The following is a 22,535-nucleotide window of genomic DNA, read 5'->3' as shown; positions in this document are numbered from 1 at the left end:
TTTTAAAAGTAAAAGTTCATCCTCCAATGCTAAACGATTTATTCTCTAATCCCTCACTGACAACTGCCTACAACTGAGCCGATAACATTGTAGAAACCAGCTTCATTATTCTTCTTTGTGCACTTTTAGTGCTGTGTAGAGATTTTGTAGAAGACGTGGAACAAAAGGCAAATGGCAGTGATGAGGCTTTCTGTTTGCAAATGTGTCTGCCTTTAAATTTTTCATCCCTGATAACCGCATCTATGCCCTTGATTCAAATAAGAAGCTCTATACAGCTCTTCCTCTGATCTTGCCATATTCGTCACCCTAGAATAAAGCATCATATTTTAAACTATTATTCATGTGCTCTACCTGAACAGCGGATAAAAGATAAATGAGCATCCAAATATTGAGCTGTTTGCTAGATTTTATCATTATTTTTGACTAGTTGTTTTTATATAAATACGATGACTCAAGGGGTCATATCGTGGAAAACAGTATTTGTATTGCTCTTTGGAAGTAAAAGATATGCGGACATAATGGTCATAATACAAAGCCCCTTACCCTGTAAATATGAATTAATTTTAAATTATTTTTATTTTTTCAAGTAAAGTCACCTTTATTTATATAGCGCTAGTCCAATTGTTTAAGAGCAGCTTCGCGGTGTTAATAGGAAAATAATGCAACAGAATTTGATTTGGCTGTACAGCGGCTCTGGAGACAACAGTGATGTTATCCAGATAATTTCAATTTTTATAGTGTCAGTGTGGGCAAATTGGTAATATTGTTGAAAGTTAAGTGTCCCCCAACTGAGCAAGCCAAAAGCCAAACTTGCATTGTTTTGCCTTGGTAATGCAAGAGTTTACTGACATGAAATATATACTTAAATACTAAGTCCCTCCAGGATTTCACAACGATTTTTTGTAATTTTTGCGATCAAAATTACAGATTTTGAGGTGGTAATTTCCAGAATTTTGCGCAACATTTTGCAATGTTTTTAAAAAAAAATAATTAGGATACCACATTTACCATTTTACTGGTAGATGCACAATAAGTCATACACGACAATAGAACAAACAAAATGCACAAATCTTGTTTATTTTGGTATCTTACTTTGGTATCTTACTACAGCTAGTCCAGTGGTGTACTATGTAGCTTTAATAACATGCTCACTTAGGGTGGAAATTATGACCGGGAAAATAAAATCACAGCAATAAAAAAGTTTAAAAAAAAGTAAAAAGTTCTCAAATAATTAATTAATCACCTAAACGGTCAGTAATAAAATAAGAACTAATAAACAAATGATAGGAGGACAAATAAATACAACACAAACAGTGCTTTAAGTAGGCTATTGTTGTTTGATTGAGTAGAAGGCTATATTATTTGCTTTCACTTTAAATACCTACAGTAATGCACGGTCGGAACCAATACTGTCACACGTCCCAAACTTATTCAGTCTAGACATAACCGCAAAGATGGACATTTAGACACAATCATATGAGTATTTTATTTTGATTGTTCAAGGGCATTAAGCCTATAGAACACATTTCTGTATACTCACAACCACTGACAGCCGGCAAACGCACAGAATCCTCAACCAGTCAGACATCGGTCCGTGTGTCAGTAGCAAATTGAGTTTCTGGTATTCAGCGCTTTATTTAGTAACTCTTTTTTTGTGTTATCGGACATATTATACTTTTATTTTGTAATTCATCCATTTTGAGTAATCAATTTGCCCGTCCATGGCAATTATGCGAGATGGCAGGTGAGAAAGATTCACTTTCGCTTTCACAAAGACCACACACTGCGAATGCACCACAATGTCTGCATCCTCATGAAAACAAGGCATTACAGCTTTAAATAAATTAAAGATAGTTCAATAAGATAATATTATTTATTTTTTGTGATTTAAAATATATGTTTTTTTTAATTATTTTGCAGTGAAGTGACAAATTATGCAGGATTGCAAAAAAAATGGAACATTTTGTCGATGTTGCGTTGTATTCAGCGATCGCGGAATCACAAAAAACTGGAGGGACTGAATAGTGACCATATAATTGTATTATAACCTTGTGGTTACTTTGCTCAAAGAGCACGCTTGGCCAACTACACAGAAACTATGGAGTGGTGCAGGTATGACATCACTCTCTCGGCCAAAACGCAGAAGCAAGTTAGCATTTTAGCACTTTTGGTTCCCATGTACCTATGTCTATGTCAATGTTTTTTTTGTGTGTGTGTGTGTGGTTTTGTTTAAATGGCTGAAATAAGATCTGTGGTAAACACAAGCTCAAGACACTTTCATTTTATTCCACACATCAGTATTACCCCACTCGTGATTTTTTTTTGAAACTGTTATGTGTCTTGAAAAAGGTAGTTGCTAACAAGTGGCTAAATGGCACTACAGAGGCTGTCGAGGAGATTAAATGTCCTCATGCCGAAAAAGTAAGCTCAATCCGCTTTTACAGCATATGCTCAGTTTATGCTCTTAATTGTAAACTAGTCTAACTCAAAGTGTTCTAGGAAAATGTTTTAGATAAGAACTAAAAGAGTTGTCAGAAGCTTAGTGATGGTGACATTTGCAGGAATCCTGAGTGGAGATATCACTACACATACATATACAAGCACAATTTAGCACTGTGTTAGCCAACAGCGCTGAGATTAATGGGCCAAGAACGTTTTGCAATCATTCCGTGACAAATCAGGATTCTAGATCACAGTGGTTGAGTGATGCTGTATAGTTTTAATAAAGATTGTCAGATTGTGGTAGGGGTTTCATCCCACACCACCTAGAACTCAGAGCAGCCAGCAAGATGGAGAATTTCACCCTGCAAACTGCATTCCGCACTGCGTTTCCAAACTGCATTTTTTTTTTTTTTTGGACTGTTAACTGATTTGCATAATTGTTTTGGTGAATCACGCAATAAAACACATGCACTTAAACACATAAAACCAACAGGTGCAACCCAATCTTAGTGAATGATAGACACTTTAAAATAAACTATAGAGGTAATGAAGTTTATGGTATAGTTATAAATAACTAACTCTTAATAGTAAACAGCACACACATTGTCTTCTATAGATGTGTGCTACAGCTGAATAATAAAACCGAATAATAAGAGGGATTGCAAAGAAAGGAGCAAAAGAGACAGAGAGCAAGAGATGAAACTGCAGTGTCAGTGTGGATGTCTGCTAAGATCAGTGTCACAACCAAGGTGTTTGTCAGCCTGAGGAAAAGACGAATGCTCACACAGCGCAACTTCCTCTAATATATCAATAACAAATTCACATTTCTCAATGATGAAAAGCTGTTTTCATGAAAGCAGTTAAAGCTGGTATTTGCATATTTCCATTGCCTAGTCAACTAATAAATTCATAATTTAATGTATATATATATATATATATATATATATATATATATATATATATATATATATATATATATATATATATATATATATATATATATTAGTGGTGGGCCAATTTCGGCGTTAACGTGCTGCGTTAATGTGAGACTCTTATCAGGTGATAAAAAAAATTAAAAAATAACTGCGTTAATCTATTCTCAAAGTTGGGTTGGGAGCTGGGTGTATACCAGCGTTTCCCAACCGGGGACAGTCTGACGATAGCAGGGGTGCCGTGTTAAAAGGTGCCGGCACACACTTGCACTGCGGTTCATCTCAAATCTGATGAAGCATCTTTAATAGGGGTTGTAACTTGAAAATAATGCTTTATGTATGCTTCTGTCGATGGATACATTTGCTGGCTTTTCAATGATACACTACAACAGCGATGATTAAAGAAAAATGTGGGCAAAATGGTCTCTATTTGTAAACTGTTCAGTGCATACGAGTACTGCCGTATGTTCAAATATGACCATTCATTTTTTCCGTCATCACCTGCATGTAGAGCCAGAAGGCGCAAGGAGAACTCGCGCCTTAAGTGAACTTTATACAGTCGTGAAAGACGACGCATATCTGCATTAGGCCCATTAGGTCTTAAAGGGGCAGTAGTCTTTACTGCTGCCTGTTTAATGTCAAACAAAAGATAAGGACATCACTCACTGCTCTTATTTGAATAGCTTGTGTAAGTTTAATAAGGATTAATATTACATTTAAATAGTGAAATATGCAATTATTTTACATTTGATTACTTTATTCAATTTCTCTACCTAAAAACTAATGTTAGACCTACCTGAAAACCTGAAAAAGGATTGTTTATTTTATTAGTATCTTTGCTCAATTGTATTTATTTGTGCTGCTGCTTATATTTTAAGTTATTTGTTCTTATTTTCTTTATTTTTATTTTTCAGTCCCTTTTTCCCTGAACATAGTAAATACTAGCACGAAGTGGTCATACTCAATTCTAGTCAGAATATGAGTCTGAAACTGCTCCACTGGACTGTGATCATGGGGCGTGTTTCAATTATCAACCTATTGTTCAACCTAAGCTATTGTTTAGGGCTAGTAGTTGGCGTGTTTTGTTGTAAAAACTTGGCAACCCTGTGTGCACGGTCGCTGGAATAAACGATCTTTGCCGGAGTTGTAAAAAAAATAAATAAAAATGTAGGATACTTACCCAACAGGATCATCCTTTCAGAGTGAAATACTTAAGGTGAATGCAAATACGAACAAGCACTCCGTTTAGGATTTGAAGAAATATAATCCAAGCGCCTTTGATGACGTGCATGATTATGTTACTGTTTATCATCTGTCCATCATCATCTAAAGCCCGCCCTGATGATTTAATTGGTCTGAACAGTTTCTGTGCGGGCATAATCACTCCTCTATAGATCGAGTCCAGACCGAACCGCCCAAGCTCAAATGTTGTGGGCGGGGCTGAGTTCGGCTGGCATCCAGACTAAGTAAATACAGAACCGTACTGAAACCGTGAATGTGATACAAACCGAACCATGAGCAATCTGTATGTGAGAGGGTAGCACACACATTCTGAAAGCTTTAGGCAGAATTCAGATATATATATATATATATAAAACCTGGGGAAAGCAATTTCCCATCATCATAAAGCTTCACTATTACTAAGCTTAAACTTGATTACTCTTTATTTTAAGGCATCATTGTTACATTGTAATTATATATTTAAGTACTGAGTAATAATAATTAACTTATGTACTTACTAGGGTTATTGTAGGGTTAGGGTTTGGTTAAGGCAAGCCCTTTTCTAGCCTTTCTGTCACACTAGGCAAGATTCGTATCTTGACCCCCACCCCACCCCCCTTTTCTTTTCTTTTTTTTAAAACTATGCCTTATAAAGCAAATATGACTTCCTTATTTCATGGCCATATTGTACATGCATTGATCCAGTAATGTAGCCAGGTTTATTATCACTGAGATCACAAATGTTAGGGGGTTTCGGGGGCAGAACATTTTGATTTCTATGATCTACAGTCCCTGACAAAAGTCTTGTCGCTTGTGTACAAATTGACCTAAAGTGCCGCTGAAATATATTTCTAATCAAGATTTTTTTTTTTTTACAAGAAATGGCTCATTTTAATCCCACCAGCTTTTGTGATAATGTTTCAGTGAAAAACTAAACTTTCAAAAAGTATTCTAATATTCACAGCTTGGTAAAGCCCATTGAGTCCATTTTTCCAAAGACATAAGTTTTGTCACCTTGTCATATGAGCTTCACCTGTGACTAATAATGGATAAATTAGGTCTCAAGTGTGTATAAAAAGAACCCCAGTACGCTAGACCTTCACATCAACTGTAACTAGACCTCTGCAAACATGCCTAAGATTCACCTGAGACTAAAGTTTTGATTATCAAAAGGCTGAAGACCAGATCCACTGCTGATGTGGCAGACACCTTCAATGTGTCTCAGTGTCAAGTACAGAGAATAAAAAAATATTTGAAGAGACTGGAGACGTTTTTGACAAGCCCAGGTCAGGCAGACCCCGCAAGACAACTGCTCGAGAGGACCGTTTGTTGGCTCGAAAATCCAAGGCCAGCCCATTTTCCACTGCAGCAGAGCTCCTCGAGACCTGGTCACCTGAAGTCCCTGTGTCAACCAGAACAGTTTGTCCGATTCTGTCTCGAAATGGCCTCCATGGTCGAATCAGTGCCCAGAAGCCAGCACTAAACAAAAGACAATTGCAAAGCCGTGTGGCATTTGCCAAGGCCCACAGCCTGCTAAAAGGATGGATGCAGGAAAAGTGGCAGAAGGTGGATTTTTCAGATGAATCTTCTGTTGAAATACACCACAGTCGCCTCAAATATTGCAGGAGACCTACTGGAGCCCGCATGGATCCGAGATTCACCCAGAAAACAGTAAGTTTGGTCGCAGAAAAAACATGGTCTGGGGTTACATCCAGTATGGGGGTGTGCGAGAGATCTGCAGGATGGAAGGCAACATCAATAGCCTAAAATACCAAGAAATCTTAGCTACCTCTTATATTCCCCACCATAAAAGAGGCCAAATTCTGCAGCAGGACGGTGCTCCATCGCATACTTCCATCTTCACATCAAAGTTCCTCAAGGCGAAGAAGATCAAGATGCTCCAGGATTGGCCAGCCCAGTCACCAGACATGAACATCATTGAGCATATGTGGGGTAGGATGAAAGAGGACGCATGGAAGACGAAACCAAAGAATATTGATGAACTCTGGGAGGCATGCAAGACTGCTTTCTTAGCTATTCCTGATGACTTCATCAATAAATTGTATGAATCCTTGCCAAACGGCATGGATGCAGTCCTTCAAGCTCATGGAAGTCACACAATATATTAAATTTGGATCTCACAGCACCACAATTTAATTTGCTGACATATTTTTGTATTTGCTGTAAATTTGTTCAATTTCTGTATAGGCGACAAAACTTTTGTCTTGCCAAAATTTGACCTTTCCGTCTTGATTAAATGATAAATATTTTTTCTGTGAACATTATTTATTTCAGTGCATTAAACATCATTTGGAGGGTTTTAGCTTTTCATTTGAGCTATATCTAACACCAATTAACTAATTAAAAGTCAGGTTAATATCAGGTATTTCTAGAAAATAGATAAGCTTTTTATCTAAAATTATGATAGAGCGACCAGCTTAGTAGAGAACAGGTAACCAATAAGTAGGCTAACATACCTGTATATTTTGCTTTCTTTTTTATATTTCCTCTTTTTTCTTTTTACGATACTGAGCCCCTGGTGGCTTTGACCTTTTCATGATGATGAAACTAAAGCACAGATGACGACGTTCCCTGCCGCACTCTACATGATCTCATTACAGCAGCTCCACTATCACCATGGCGACTTCACTCCAATAATCGCGATTCGCAACTAATCATAATGCCTTGAAATAGCAAAAGTACGAAATATTAATAATAAAATATATATGAAATAACTAAAAAATCTTGTTGGGGCGGGGGCTCACTGGTGCCCCCCAGCTGTTGGCGCCCTAGGCAACCGCCTAGTTTGCCTATGCCTAGAAACGACACTGGGTTAAGGGGTTAGTTACAAGTTACAATTATTTTGCATAATTTACTGTTATTACTATGACAAAGTATTACCCAAACTTTACTAATCCATTATTTACTGCTAACCTTAAGATTTTCTTAAATAAATATTCTGTGTTCATAAACATAAGCTCTATAAACGTATGTAGCTTGCTGTCAGTTACCACACAAAATAATGTTTACTAATTATACAGTTTGATGAGTAATATAAGTTTTCAAATAAATGAAAAGTTACAATTGTGCTTGCCAACTCGCCTCCACAATGCTCTACAAGCAGAAATTTGGCACTTAATTAGCCTGAATATTATATTGCTATTCACATGTTACTCTATGCTATTACTACATGTCACAACTCTATGTGGTCACTGAAAGTGTAAATATAGGGAGCACAATCACAAGGTATCTTTACATTTTTGTGAAGGGAACAGAGAGCAGAGAGCATTTTGCAGAGAGACAGAGACTAACTCATTGTGTACATGATGCTGCAAGTCATAAAAAATGAACACTAGGTAAAAAAGAAAGGCAAGTGTTTCTGTACATATTTAGAATTCAAAGTAACAAAATAGATGTTGATGAATAGGAATGGTTTTAACAATGATTTTTAACATCATTCTTTTCAGGAATTGAAATAGACTTTTGTCATTCGACGTTCAACATTTGACAGCTTCAGGGTTTTCATGAAAAACACTGATTGTTTTTTCTGCATTTTTGTTTCCCCGCCTATGGACAGTCGGAACGGTGGAGGTTTATTAACAGAACAGTTATTGTAAGGGTAAAAATGTAACACTGTGGCAACAGCTTTTTAGCTATATGGACTCTATTGCTTCAAGGGGGTTAGGCAGAACTAACAGAACAGCCGTTTCTTTCAGGTTGTTCCCCTTTGTTTGAAATGTTGACTACAAACACAGAGGATTTTCAGATTTTCTGTTTTGGAATTCTCTCTGTATTTATAATTGCAACACATTGAATCCTTCACTGAAAAAATAAAGTAACTCACTCACTTAACATTTACTCTTTAAATTCTTGCATCGGGGAAACAATACAAGTTGACCACATTACGACTCAAAATTTGCAAAGAAGTTTTTTCTAAAACAAGGCGGTATTTGACTCTGGTTTAGTGTCTCCATGGCAGACTGGTGGGAGTGGCCATGGATGGTGAAAGTTTTTCTACCGTTTTTACAGATTGGAAGACAACAGCCTAGACCAAATGACAATACGGCCACCACTTTTTTCCATCATACATTAAAACATAAAACAAGACTGAATACTACAACAGTATAGCATTAAACTGAATTTTGCAAACAGACTTATTCATATGAATTTACATGAATAAAATATATATTTAAATGCATTGTTCTGCATATTTTCTATTGAACGTTATGCAACTTGTCTTCTCTTTTCAGACCAAGCATGCCCTGATCCCAGCATGACTATTTTATGAATCCGGCTTTGGGGAACAATGAATAATCTGGTGGGAATGTCTGTGTGCGTGAAACAGTTTGTCTATTTACTGCAACAATACATTTCATTTGCATCCTAACTGTGAGCAATGATTTGTTACTTACTACTGCTCATCATAATGCAAATGTTATAGGATAAGAATCTACGACATACTCATGATGAGAGAATAATATGTTTGCTCTCTGTAAGCTTTTCTGCTAAAATGTATGTTGTCAACTTTTAAGAGTACACATATAATGTTGAGACTGTTAAGACTTTCAATAATTCAAACTTGACAGATATGGACTAATGCCATGAAAGAAAAAGAAAAGAGATTTATTCATCATTCATCATCAGTCTGATCTCATCAGTCGGATCTCATGTTAGGATCTTGTGAAAGTAAAAATGAGTATCCATTCCTTATAACATTAAGAACCTCCATAAAGCCATGCTATATCCATATTATCGCAAATGTGAGCCCGCAGCAAATTCACTTGGAAACACAAGAGTGACACTTCCAGCTCATATCTGTCGGCCCCAGGCAACAGACTCAGAAAGCAGCCCCAGAACAATACCTGCAGGGCCCTTAAACAAGAGAGGCTGCAGTGGTCGGGAGAGGAGTCGGGTGGGGGTTTGGCATTAACATGTGACTGCGTGTTCTTGACTGCAGGTGGAATGGCGGAGACAGCAACGCAAGAGGCATGTTAACACATCTACATACACACATACACTCACACGCAGAGGCCTCCGAGTGCTTCAAAAATAGAGTGCTCTTCAGGACTCAGGCAAGGTTAACAGAATGAGACAGCGTGCACTCCCTCTGCAGCAAACCACTGCCCGAGAGATTTCTCTTTACATTTAGGAACCGCTGCTTCTGTGCTTCATTATTGCAATGCATTTTTAATGCACCACCCTTCACCACTGCTTTTAGAGTGCTGTGGATTTCTGTAAAAGCCTTTAAAAAATCTAAATACATTTAGCCTTTTTTTGTGTCAACTGTTTTCAAATGCAGTTAAATAATGTTTTGTAGGGCCTTGTTGAAGTTCAGCTAAAAATGAAAATTGTGAAATTATTATTTGACTGAAATGACATTCCAACCTAGTATTGTCACGTTCTAGCCTGACAAGCCAGACCCACATCAAGATGTTTGGTCTGGAAACTCACCATTAACAGGGCTCAATCCGAGGGGTGGGGAAAACGGTCTTTCAAGCTCCCTCTATACGCGATAGGATAGTGCTACAACCAACCAGAGCAACGAAGGTGAAGCGGAGCTCAATGATAGATTAAACATTCACTGTATCCGGTCGGCAAAACTCCGAACACATCTTCCCTTCTTAAGAATGACTTCAGTGCTGTTCTTTGTTCTTTTCTAAGATGAAAGATTAACTCCAAGTCTTCCAGAGTCGTGGTCAAAGCTGATTCGAATGACCACTGTTCGCCAGCCTCTGTGTTTACTAGAAGCACGCAAGCGCAACTCTGGCGCCATAATGTTAAGCCCCGCCCACCGACTATATACACAATGTGATTGGCCCGTCAAGAGCTTGGCGTTTACAGCTCAGATAAGTATTGAGAGTTGCCAGACGACACTCCCGGGCAGATTAGATTTGCTGCCGCTAAGGTGCGTCTAGATTTCTAGGCTAGTCACGTTCAGTTTAGCTCTTGATATTTAGTTTCCTTGTTGGTTTTGACCCTGTTCATTTGTCACACTGGTTACACATTGGTTTAATTAAGTCACACCTATTCCTTGTTTTACCCAGTTTGTGTGTAATTAAGGCCATATGTTTTAGTTTTTGGTTATCCATTCTTGTTGTTTTCTTATAGTTTGCTTCACTAATGTTCCTGCCCCCCTGAGCCTCCCTGGCCTTTTCTCCTCTGCTAGTTCCTCCAATTCCCTGGCTTTGTCTCCGGTGGTTCAGCCCAGCCTTTTGGCTCCATGATTTCAGCTGGTACAGCCCAGCTCCCTGGCTCTGTCCAGTTCTACCCCCACGTCTAGCCCTACCCAGCCCCCTGGGCTCTGTCTCATCCTATGGAGCCTCCCAGCTCCACTAACCACAGCCTCCTGTTCAACCCTCAACACTGTAGTCTTTGGAATGGGGATCTAAAGCCTAAAGGCTGCAACATACTCCACAAGAACAGAGAAAAAAGTTCTCGCTCCCAGGGCTGCGAGAACAAAATTACGTCATTTTGTTCTCGCAGCCCTGGTTTGGGAGTTCTCGCAGCTTGTTCTCGACACAATCGCCTGAGCAGACCTTTTTTCTTGCGGTTGTCCGATAACTATTTTGTGATTGGTCAGACATTTAAAGTGGCGTGGTTAATGCAGAGAAATGCAGATGATCAGCACCTGCTTTTCTCGTGAAGTATGGAATGTACTGGCAGAACGAACTTTGTTCTTGTTCTTGCCACCTTGAGAAAAAGAACAAATTTATTTTTGAGTATCTTGCAGAGTATGTTCCAAGCTTAAAGCTAAGCTAAAGCCTAAAGCCCAAATGCGCTAGTGTCAGAGAAGTACACTAAATGAATTCAGCAATGCCTGTTAACAGTAATTTTATATTAAATGTGATAAATATACAGCACTAATAATACTTACATTTTTACTGTAATATAATTACAGTAATAATATAGTTATTGTGATTCCATTTACAGTAAGCATACTGTGGAATAGACTACAGCAACTTACTTGCTAATTTCTCCCAGCAAGTTAATGTACATTTCACAGTGTTCTCTTTATAGTGTATTTCGGATAAATGAAATGTTAGCTATGAAATGTTGTGCTCATTGTTGTTCAGGAAAATTACAATTACATGTCCACTGTTGGTCACTGTCAGTGAACAAATGCAACTATTGCATGGGTGTAAAAAAAAAAGTATGTTTATTTTCTAAACATCTATAGAGAACCAAAATTGGCCATATGTGGAAAAAAAGCCAAACAAAAATTAAGTAAAATAAATTATATTACATTATACATTACTACTTTGCCAGGATTTTAATTTATTTTTTATTTTTATTTTTTTAAGGTTTCTGTGGTTTCTACAACTGAGCCTGAACCATCTGCTAAAATGTAAAAATTCTTTGTAGAATTAAAAAAAGGCAATCCACTCATGCTGTGTAAAGATTGCATCCCCAAATAGCCTGAGGAGCAGCTATCTACAAACTGTCATAAAAACTTAATGTGATTGCTCCTAATTCTGAACACCATGGGAATATTTTCTTGCTCCAAGCCTTGTTCAATTTAACTTTCGGATACTTCTGAGTGAAGAGCGCAGCGAGACAGTCACTAGAAGTGAAAGAGAAATCGTATTAAACCTCCCAAGAAAAGTAAAAAAAAAAAAAAAACATAAAATCTCCTTCTCACGTGTAAAGCTGAATCTGCTCTCCACTCAATGTCTGTACAGTCAAAGGCTCATTTATTCTTTCTGTGATTTCTGATATAAAATCCAAAATCTTGATGGGTAGGAAATGCTGAGTCTAAACCCTCATTTGTTCTAAATGTGTGTGGTGTTTTAGGCAACTACTGAATGTTCTTGAAAAATTAGATGGTATTGAAGATTTGTTGCTCCTGACCACTGAATTAACTGTGCTGAATTAACTCAAATGGACTGTGCTGGCGGCGCTTTGGGTGTAGCAGCGGGCCGCCGGGGCAGTTTATGCTTAATGGCCTCAGTCTGCTTCTGGGCGGCCGAGAACTGTTGGGAGAAGCTCTCGACCGCGCCACCGAATAGCCCAGCCTGGGATATGGGGGAGTCGAGGAAACGAGTCTCAGGGTCGGCTCCACCCTCGTGCATGTCACACAGCAACTTGGCCTGGTAGGCCTGAAGAGTTGCCATGGCATGTAAAGAGGCGGCGGCCTGCCCCGCAGCTCTGTAGGTCTTCGACACCATTGAAGATGTGAATCTACAGGCCTTGGAGGGGTGCTTTGGGTCGCCACGCCAGGAGGAGGCGCTCTGGAGACACAGTTGCATCACCACAGAATGCTCCACTGGGGGAACCCCAACGTACCGTTTAGCCGCCGCCCCATCGAGGGCGAAGAGGGCGGAAGAGGTTGCCAAACGCTCGCGGGAAGACAACGGGGCCCTCCACGAGTGCACAATCTCTTCATGCACCTCCGGGAAGAAAGGAATTGGGGGCACGGCAGGACAGCTGTCCTGACGTGGTGCACCCAAAAAATAGTCGTCCAGCCGCGAACGCTCTGGCCGGGGCGGAGGGTTCCACTCCAGACCAAGCGCCGCGGCTGTCCGGTCAAGCATGGCTGTCAACTCCGGGTCCGACTCCGGCAATGCTGACACACCCTAAGGCGGCAGCACAGCCGAATCCTCATCCTCAGAGGACTCTAGCCCAACTTGTGATGCGGTGACTGACATCTCATCATCCTCCAGAGCGCCGAACAAAACCCACGGACCGGTCGAAACCGAGGCCGCGGGCTCCATCCCAACGCTCGCGGGTACCGGTGCAACAGAGGGGGGTGTGGGCCGAGGCATGAGCGTCGGAGCTGAATTCTACACCATCACTCTCAGATCACCCTGGCCACCAGCCAAAGTGACGCCTCGCGTGGAGACGTCAGATCGGGGTGTGGCAGAGGTGACTCTCACTCCGTCGGCCGCACGGAGCTCATTGAGTCTCGACCGCAACACGGAGATGGCCATATTCCCGCAGTGAGAACATGACTCATGCACAAGCGCTGCCTGAGCGTGTTGAAAGCCCAAACACGTCAGACAGTGCGAGTGGCCATCGGAAGATGCCAGAGACCGGCCACACCCAGAAGCACAAGGGTAAGACATCCTGAAAAGGACGCGCCACATGTGAGCTCTTTTGTGAGAAGATAACCTCGCAAACGATGCCGAAGCGCCCAGGGGACCACACACCAACTGGATACCAATCCACTGACCAGCAGGCAGGAAGTATGTGACAGCTGGAACGCGCCATACACCAACACCGACTGGAAGATCTCGTCGTCTCGAAGAACTGACACTAACTTAGAAGCCTTTAGGAGTGAAAGGTATGTAACAATTGGCTCCGAAGCTTAAAAACATAATGCGATCCTGCCAGCTACTTCCTTATATACCTACGTGGGTAGGCCGAGTTACACATGCAAATCTCGCGCCAAGTCGAAATACTCTCAAAAGTGCTATTCCACCATTACAACATTTTTTTAAAGACATGTTTGTTACAGTCCTTTTATTTCTTTCAATATTTTTTTCAACAGTAACCTATTGTCAATGTCAGCACTGTTGGGGACATTGTTATGGATTGCAATATTTATATGATTTCAATTCAACTGTATATTCAAATCCTGATAAAAAAACAAAAAAAACATTTGGTTGGCCAGACAAAGTCTGACATTGAAATTATAGCAATAATAATAGTTTGTAGTACTATTTACTCTGTGATAATTAGTTTCATTTACACAACAAGCACAAACTACGCAGAAGCTAATGGGAAAATAGGGAAATAGGGGAGCAGTGTGTAGTGCATGTTTTACCAGTCTCCAGGTCACCTTGGTAACTTTGTGGAGGAGTTGGATGAGTTACTTTCTAGCTTCCCTGAGGATGGCACTCCACTGATTCTGCTTGGTGACTTCAACATCCATCTTGATAAACACCTAGCTGCAGACTTCAGCACTCTACTGACTTCATTTGACCTTAAGTTAGTATCTACTACGGCTACTCACAGATCAGGTAACCAATTAGACCTGGTCTACACACGCAACTGCTCCACGGACAACACTTTAGTTACTCCATTACACACCTCAGACCACTTTCTCATCACTCTTAACCTCATACTGACTCCTGATACAAAACGTACTCCTACACAGATTACCTTTCAGCGTAATCTACGCTCACTCTCTCCCTCTCGCCTATCCACTATGGTTTCATCTTCACTCCCTCCACCTGCTCAGTTCTCAGCACTGGACACTAACAGTGCTACCGACACTCTTTGCTCCACTCTAACATCCTCCTTAGACAGTTTTTGCCCCCTTTCATCCAGACCAGCCCGCCCCACCCCATCTGCCCCCTGGCTGTCTGAAGTTCTCCGTGAACATCGCTCTGGACTCAGGGCGGCAGAGAGGAAATGGCAGAAATCTAAAAACAATACTGACCTTGCCTTTTATCAGTCTCTTCTCTCTTCTTTCTCTACAAATGTCTCCACTGCTAAAACAACATACTACCACAACAAAATCAACAATTGCTCTGACTCTCGCCAACTCTTTAAAACATTCTCCTCTCTCCTTTGTCCACCTCCTCCCCCTCCTTCATCAACTCTTACAGCTGATGACTTTGCATCATTTTTCACCAACAAAACAGCTCTCATTAGCAAACAGTTCTCCTCATCACAAACTGACACGCACATCTCAACAACTAACACGAACACGCTTCCATCCTTCTCTCCACTCTCCGAGGCAGATATTTCTAAACTCATCCTTTCCAATCACCCTACTACCTGTCCACTTGATCCTATTCCCACTCACCTCCTTCAGGCTATTTCTTCTTCAATCACTCCTGCACTCACTCACATTGTCAACACTTCTCTTCACACGGGAACCTTTCCCACAGCATTTAAGCAGGCTCGGGTAACCCCACTGCTTAAGAAACCCTCTCCGACCGGTATCCCTTCTGCCTTTCATCGCAAAGACCCTTGAGCGAGTTGTGTTCAATCAACTCTCTATGTTTCTTGAACGGGACAACCTCCTAGACAACAACCAATCCGGCTTCAAAAGCGGCCATTCGACCGAGACTGCCTTGCTCTCTGTAACTGAGGCACTGAGACTGGCAAAAGCAGCTTCCAAATCCTCAGTGCTCATTCTGCTGGATCTGTCTGCTGCTTTTGACACAGTTAACCACCAGATCCTCCTGTCAACACTTAAGAGGACGGGGATCTCAGGATCTGCTCTCCAGTGGTTCAGGTCTTACCTCTCTGGTAGGTCCTACAGGGTGTCATGGAGAGGTGAAGTGTCTAAGTCACATCATCTAGCTACTGGGGTTCCACAGGGCTCAGTCCTTGGACCACTTTTCTTCTCCATCTACATGTCATCATTAGGTTCTGTCATTCAGAAACACGGCTTCTCCTATCACTGCTATGCTGATGACACTCAACTCTACTTCTCATTTCAACCAGATGATCCTACAGTCAGTGTTCGTATCGCTGCCTGTCTGACAGACATTTCTGACTGGATGAAAGAGCATCATCTTAAACTCAATCTTGCAAAGACAGAATTACTTGTTTTCTCAACCAACCCAGCACTTCATCAAAATTTCTCCATTTAGCTTGGTTCATCGACCATAACTCCATCAAGGACAGCAAGAAACCTTGGAGTTGTGATTGATGACCAGTTAAAATTCACTGACCACATTACTGCAACAGCCCGGTCCTGCAGATTTGCTTTATACAACATTAGAAAGATTAGACCCTTCCTATCAGAACAGGCTGCACAACTCCTGGTTCAAGCTCTTGTACTCTCCAGACTGGATTATTGTAATGCTCTTCTGGCTGGGCTTCCAGCATGCACTATCAAACCCTTGCAGCTGATCCAGAATGCAGCGGCGAGAGTGGTCTTTAATGAGCCGAAGAGAGCGCATGATACGCCTCTCTTCATCAAACTGCACTGGTTGCCAATGGCTGCTCGCATCAAATTCAAGGCACTAGTTATCGCCTACAAAACAACCACTGGCTCTGCACCAATATACCTAAATTCACTTGTTCAGACTTACACACCCTCCAGAAGCTTGCGTTCTGTGAGTGAGCGGCGCCTCGTGGTTCCATCCCAAATAGGCATGAAACCGCTCTCACGGACATTTTCCTGGACCGTTCCCACCTGGTGGAATGACCTGCCGATCTCAATTCGTGCTGCCGAGTCTGTAGCCATTCTTAAAAAACATCTTAAGACACATCTTTTCCATTTGCACTTGACCAATACAGAATAGCACTTACTGATCACCACAGCAACGACCAAAAGCGCACACTCCTGGATCATATCTACGTCTCTCATCCGGATTTGTGCCTTCAGGCGGGTATGTTACATAGTTATCATAACTATCAGGATCCAGTGTTCTGTATATTGCGTACGTGAGTTTTGGTTGTAGATGGCTATTGCTGCGCGTTTAGCTAGAATACAAAACCAACCCATTGGGCCACTGAATCTGCATTAACGACAACAGCTGGGGCAACAGCCTTAGTCCTAATGGGTTGTTATCATAGCTATCAAAATCCAGTGTTCGGTACTTTGCGTACGTGAGTTTTTGTTGTAGATGTCTGTCTTTAAAAATAAAATAAAAAATAATAATAAAAAAAAATAATAATAATAATTGTTGTGTATTGTGCTAATTAATTGAGTTCCCTTTCGGGGAACTCGAGCTGCATCGAAACGCTGTGAGAACGCCTCTGCGTTAATGCGTCGTGAAGCGCCTGTAGAACCATTCCATCGGAAAAAAGATCGATCGTTGGCGTGATGACGTCATCGACCGGAAGCTATAAAGCGTCCGTGAAAACAAACAGGAACTAGCTTCTGAGCCTTCAGCAAGCGATCTGTGTGAACCTGTCTGACTATTTGGTGTTTTTGTCTGTCTATATCCAGAGATTTTCCACCCTTTTGTTAAATATTGCAGTATATATTAACAAACAAAGAGAAAATAAAATAGATAGAGTAAAATGGCGAGTGAAAGCAGCTTTAAGAGGTGTGTTCATCCCTGCCCACGCTACATCACGAGCGGGGATACACACTCTCTTTGTGTAGCCTGCTTGGGAGCGCAGCATGCCCAGGCAGCCCTCGAGGGGGTTGCTTGCGAGCACTGTGAGCGTATGCCACTGAGAACGCTGCGCTCCCGCCGGGCACTCTTCGAGGAGGGTGCCTCGGCTCGTGTTCCCCGCGGCTCTGGTCCCGCTTCCGCCGAGGCGGAGCGAAGGCTGCAGTCGTGGGGATCACAATTGGATGTTGCAGAGGGGTTAGAGACGGGCGCTGCCTTATCTCTGCCCTCACCTGCTCCATCCAGCGGCTCTTCTCGGGGCATGGAAGCACGCATGGCGGTTTCTTCCCCCCCCGAGAGAGTCGCCGGTGCTCCAACTATCCAGCTCCGAGGAGGTGGACGTTGAGAGCATCGCAACTGAAGATTCGCCACTTCAGTCCCCTGCGAGTGAGGAGCTCGTTGAGGTTTTAACGCGAGCTGTGGCCAGACTAAATATTGACTGGCCCATAGAAAGATCTGAGGCAGGAAGAAGAAAATCTAGTAAATTAGATGAAAGATTCCTGCCCGCTCGCGCTTCAGAACCTCAGCGACGGGGCCTGCCGTTCTTCCATGATTTGCACACCGAGGTGGCAAAGTCATGGAGGAGACCGGCATCATACCGTGTGTTCAGCCCTCAGACTTCGGTCTATAGCAACATCATGGGGCTGAAGCACTACGGTTATGGGGCGATGCCAAAGGTAGAAGAGACGCTCGCGAGCCATCTCTCGCCTTCCTCGGCATCGTCCCTGAAGGCCCCGACTTTGCCCACCAGACCATTAAAAACAACGTCGGCACTGGTGGGAAAAGCGTACTCGGCGGCAGGTCAGGCTGCTGCATGCCTGCATACTATGGCTATAATGCAGGCTTATCAGGCTGACCTGCTCAAGGACTTAGATGGACGTGATGAAGTGGGGGGAGATATTATAAATGAGCTCAGAACATCAGCTGATCTTGCTCTCCGGGCCACCAAGGAGACGGCCAGATGTGTTGGCCGCTCTATGGCAGCCTTGGTGGCTACGGAGAGGCATTTATGGCTCAACCCCACTGAAATCAAGGAGAGGGAGAAAAGCTTCCTGCTCGACGCGCCGCTGTCTCCTGGTGGCCTCTTCGGTGACGCAGTACACACTGCCACCAAGAGGTTCCAGGAGTCAAAGAAGCAAGCTGCGGCGCTAAAGCAGTTTCTCCCTCTCCGGGTCCAGGTCCCTGGGGCTGCCGCTGACATCAGGCAGCCCAAGCCGAGTACGAGCTCCGCTCACAGGGCGCAACAAAATCAGAGCGTCGCCGCTCGAGCTCCCCCTCAGCGCGGGGACGAGGGGCGGCGCTCTCAGGCGAGGCCTTCGAGGGGCAGGGCTGATCTGCAGACAGTCCTGATCGCCAAGAAGGCCTCGTCGAAGCGTTCCTGACGCCAGAAGCGCCAGGACGCTGAGGGTGGTTCCCCCCGTAGGGAAGCGGTGTTTACCCCTGCCAACGGTACCCGCTTCCCTACGGCACCCTCGGGGGGCCGCGCTGCCAACCCCGCCGCAATGCCGGGGCGCAGTCGGTCTCCGCGGGCCACCCGAGGGTGGTCCGCACCCCCTTCGGGGGGGCCCCCGAGCAGTCAAGTCAGTCGTTCCCTGCCGGTCCGCCGCTTCAGGGCACTGTGCTTGTTGCTCAAAATACACCAGAGGCCAGCCTCGAGAGGCTGGTTCCCTTAGTAGATTTTCTAGACGAGTGGAAACGTCTATCAAATATATCTCATTGGGTCCTGCAGATAATAGAAAAGGGGTACGCCATTCAGTTCAGAAGTCGGCCACCTCGTTTCTGCGGTGTCCTACCTACAGAGGTGGGCCCGGAGCAGGCTCTGGTAATGGCACAGGAAGTAGAGACACTCCTGCAAAAAGGGGCTATAGAGAGGGTTCCCCCTCCCAGCAGGGAGTCTGGCTTTTACAGCCGTTACTTCATCGTGCCGAAGAAGGATGGGGGCTTACGCCCGATATTAGATCTGCGGCTATTGAATCGCTCGGTGGCCAAGCTCAAATTCAAGATGCTTACACTCAGACAGATTGTAGCGCAGGTCAAATCGGAGGATTGGTTTGTCACCATAGACCTCAAAGATGCGTATTTTCATGTCTCCATCCTTCCACATCACAGGAAGTTCCTGAGGTTTGCCTTCGGGGGAGAGGCATACCAATATCGTGTACTTCCCTTCGGTCTAGCACTGTCACCCCGCACGTTCACCAAGTGTGTGGATGCAGCTCTGGCGCCGCTGCGTCTACAGGGCATCCGCATACTGAACTATATCGACGACTGGCTGATTCTAGCGAATACAGAGCAGATGGCGGTTCAGCATCGAGATGCTGTTCTCGCCCACATGTCGAAGCTGGGGTTGAGGCTGAACGCCAAGAAGAGTGTGCTTTCTCCGGCTCAGAGAACCACTTTTCTAGGTGTGAACTGGGATTCGGTAATTATGCGGGCGCAATTATCGCCAACACGCATAGCATCGGTCCTGGCAGCCGTCAAAGAACAGAAGCTAGGCCGGGCCGTCACTGTGAAACAGTTCCAGAAACTGTTAGGTCTCATGGCAGCAGCGTCCAACGTGATACCTTTTGGCCTACTGTACATGAGGCCACTGCAGTGGTGGCTCAAAACGAAAGGGTTCTCCCCGAGGGGAAATCCGCTCCGCACGATCAAAGTCATGCGGCGATGCCTACGTGCTCTGGTCATGTGGAAAAACCCGGGGTTTTTATCTCAGGGTCCCGTGTTGGGGGCTCATGTTCGTCGCGTAACGCTAACGACAGACGCCTCTCTCACGGGCTGGGGGGCGACCATGAGTGGTCGCTCGTCCCAGGGTCTATGGCAGGAACATCAGCGGCACTGGCACATAAATCGGCTAGAGATGCTCGCAGTGTTTCTTGCATTGAAACAGTTCCTACCCGACCTCAGGGGCCACCATGTGTTAGTCAGGACAGACAACACGTCAGTGGTCGCCTACATAAATCACCAGGGGGGTCTGAGGTCCCGTCCTTTGGACAAATTGGCACATCGGATCCTCCTGTGGGCCCAGGGGAAATTGCTGTCAATCAGGGCAGTATATATCCCCGGGGTCCTAAATCAGGAAGCAGACAGCCTGTCGAGACAGGGGCCGAGGCCCGGGGAATGGAGACTCCACCCAGAGGTGGTGGAGCTCCTATGGAAGGTTTATGGGAAAGCAGAAATAGACCTATTTGCTTCGGCGGAGAATTCCCACTGCCCGCAGTGGTTTTCTCTGACCCATCCCGCTGGGGCTGGATGCCATGGTACAGGAGTGGCCGAGGCTACCTCTGTACGCCTTCCCCCCGATTGTCCTGCTTCCAGGAGTTCTGGAGAGGGTACGCCGGGACGGGGCCCAGGTACTTCTAGTGGCTCCGTACTGGCCGACCCGAGTATGGTTCTTGGACCTGATATCTCTCCTGGAAGGCTCTCCGATGGAGATTCCGACCAGGAGGGATCTACTCTCTCAGGCGGGCGGGAGATTCCTGCACCCACGCCCGGAGATGTGGAAACTGTGGGCCTGGCCTCTGAGGGGGCTAGGCTCATAGAGGAAGGTCTCTCGGCCGAGGTCGTAGAGACCATCCTTCAATCCAGAGCTCCGTCCACGAGGAAACTGTACGCTCTGAAATGGAAACTTTTCTCAGCATGGTGCAGAGAACGCCAGTGGGACCCAGTTAACTGCCCGGTTGGTACAGTGCTGGAGTTTCTGCAGGCAAGGTTCTCGGCAGGGTTGACCCCCTCCACAATAAAGGTGTTCGTGGCGGCCTTGGGTGCCTTCCACGTCCCTTTCGGTGGAGTGTCTTTGGGAAGACACCCTCTGATTACACGTTTCCTCCGTGGCACTTTAAGGTTGAAGCCTGTGATGCACTTGAGGGTCCCAGCATGGGACTTAGCCATTGTTTTACGGGGCTTGTCCGAGCCTCCATTCGAACCCTTGGAGGAGGTTTCGGATAAGTTCCTTACCCTCAAGATGGTATTTTTGTTGGCTATTTCATCTCTAAAGAGAATAGGAGATATTCAGTCCCTGTCTGTAGGGCCCTCATGTTTAGAGTTTGCGCCTGGGATGGTGAAAGCATTTCTGCATCCCAGGCCGGGTTATGTCCCCAAGGTTCCTACGAGCCCACGGGGCCCCATCACTCTTCAGGCGTTCTGTCCTCCTCCTTTCACGACGTCAGACCAGGAAAGATTGAATCTGCTGTGCCCTGTCAGGGCGTTAGATACTTATGTCCACAGAGCTGCCCTGTGGAGGAAAACTGATCAGCTGTTTGTCTGTTTCGGGCCCCCTAAGAAAGGGGCCCCAGTATCTAAGCAGAGGATGAGCAAGTGGGTGGTCGAGGCCATCTCACTTGCTTATGAGGCGGCCGGGCAGCCGTCTCCACTGGCTGTCCGGGCGCATTCAACCAGGGGTATGGCTGCTTCAAAAGCACTTTTGTCGGGGGCTTCCCTCCACGATATTTGTAACGCGGCCGGATGGTCGTCTCCTTTAACCTTCGTCAGGTTCTATGAACTAGACCTGGCATCTACAGTAGGGGCACAGGTACTTTCGTAACTGTGTGCTTCGGCTTCACACATACGAGACACTTGGTCCTATGGCGATGTGGGTATAAGCGTTCTCACAGCGTTTCGACGCAGCTCGAGTTCCCCGAAAGGGAACGTCTCAGGTTACGTATGTAACCCTAGTTCCCTGAGGGAACGAGACGCTGCGTCGCTCTGTCATACTCCCGGCGTGTCCGTGATCACTTACTTCAGGCTTTATCAGAAGTTAGTTCCTGTTTGTTTTCACGGACGCTTTATAGCTTCCGGTCGATGACGTCATCACGCCGACGATCGATCTTTTTTCCGATGGAATGGTTCTACAGGCGCTTCACGACGCATTAACGCAGAGGCGTTCTCACAGCGTTTCGACGCAGCGTCTCGTTCCCTCAGGGAA

General features: G+C 44.2%; 1 protein-coding gene across 15 annotated transcripts in view; it reads right to left on the bottom strand.

Moving 5' to 3' along the window:
- nrxn3b (neurexin 3b) overlaps nt 1–22,535 on the bottom strand; it is a 442,510-nt gene that overhangs the window by 279,859 nt on the left and 140,116 nt on the right. The window lies entirely within an intron of this gene.

Source organism: Pseudorasbora parva, chromosome 15, assembly GCF_024679245.1.
Source record: "Pseudorasbora parva isolate DD20220531a chromosome 15, ASM2467924v1, whole genome shotgun sequence".
NCBI lineage: Eukaryota > Metazoa > Chordata > Actinopteri > Cypriniformes > Gobionidae > Pseudorasbora > Pseudorasbora parva.
Note: the sequence above shows the minus strand (reverse complement) of the source record. Positions and strands in the feature narration are given on the sequence as shown.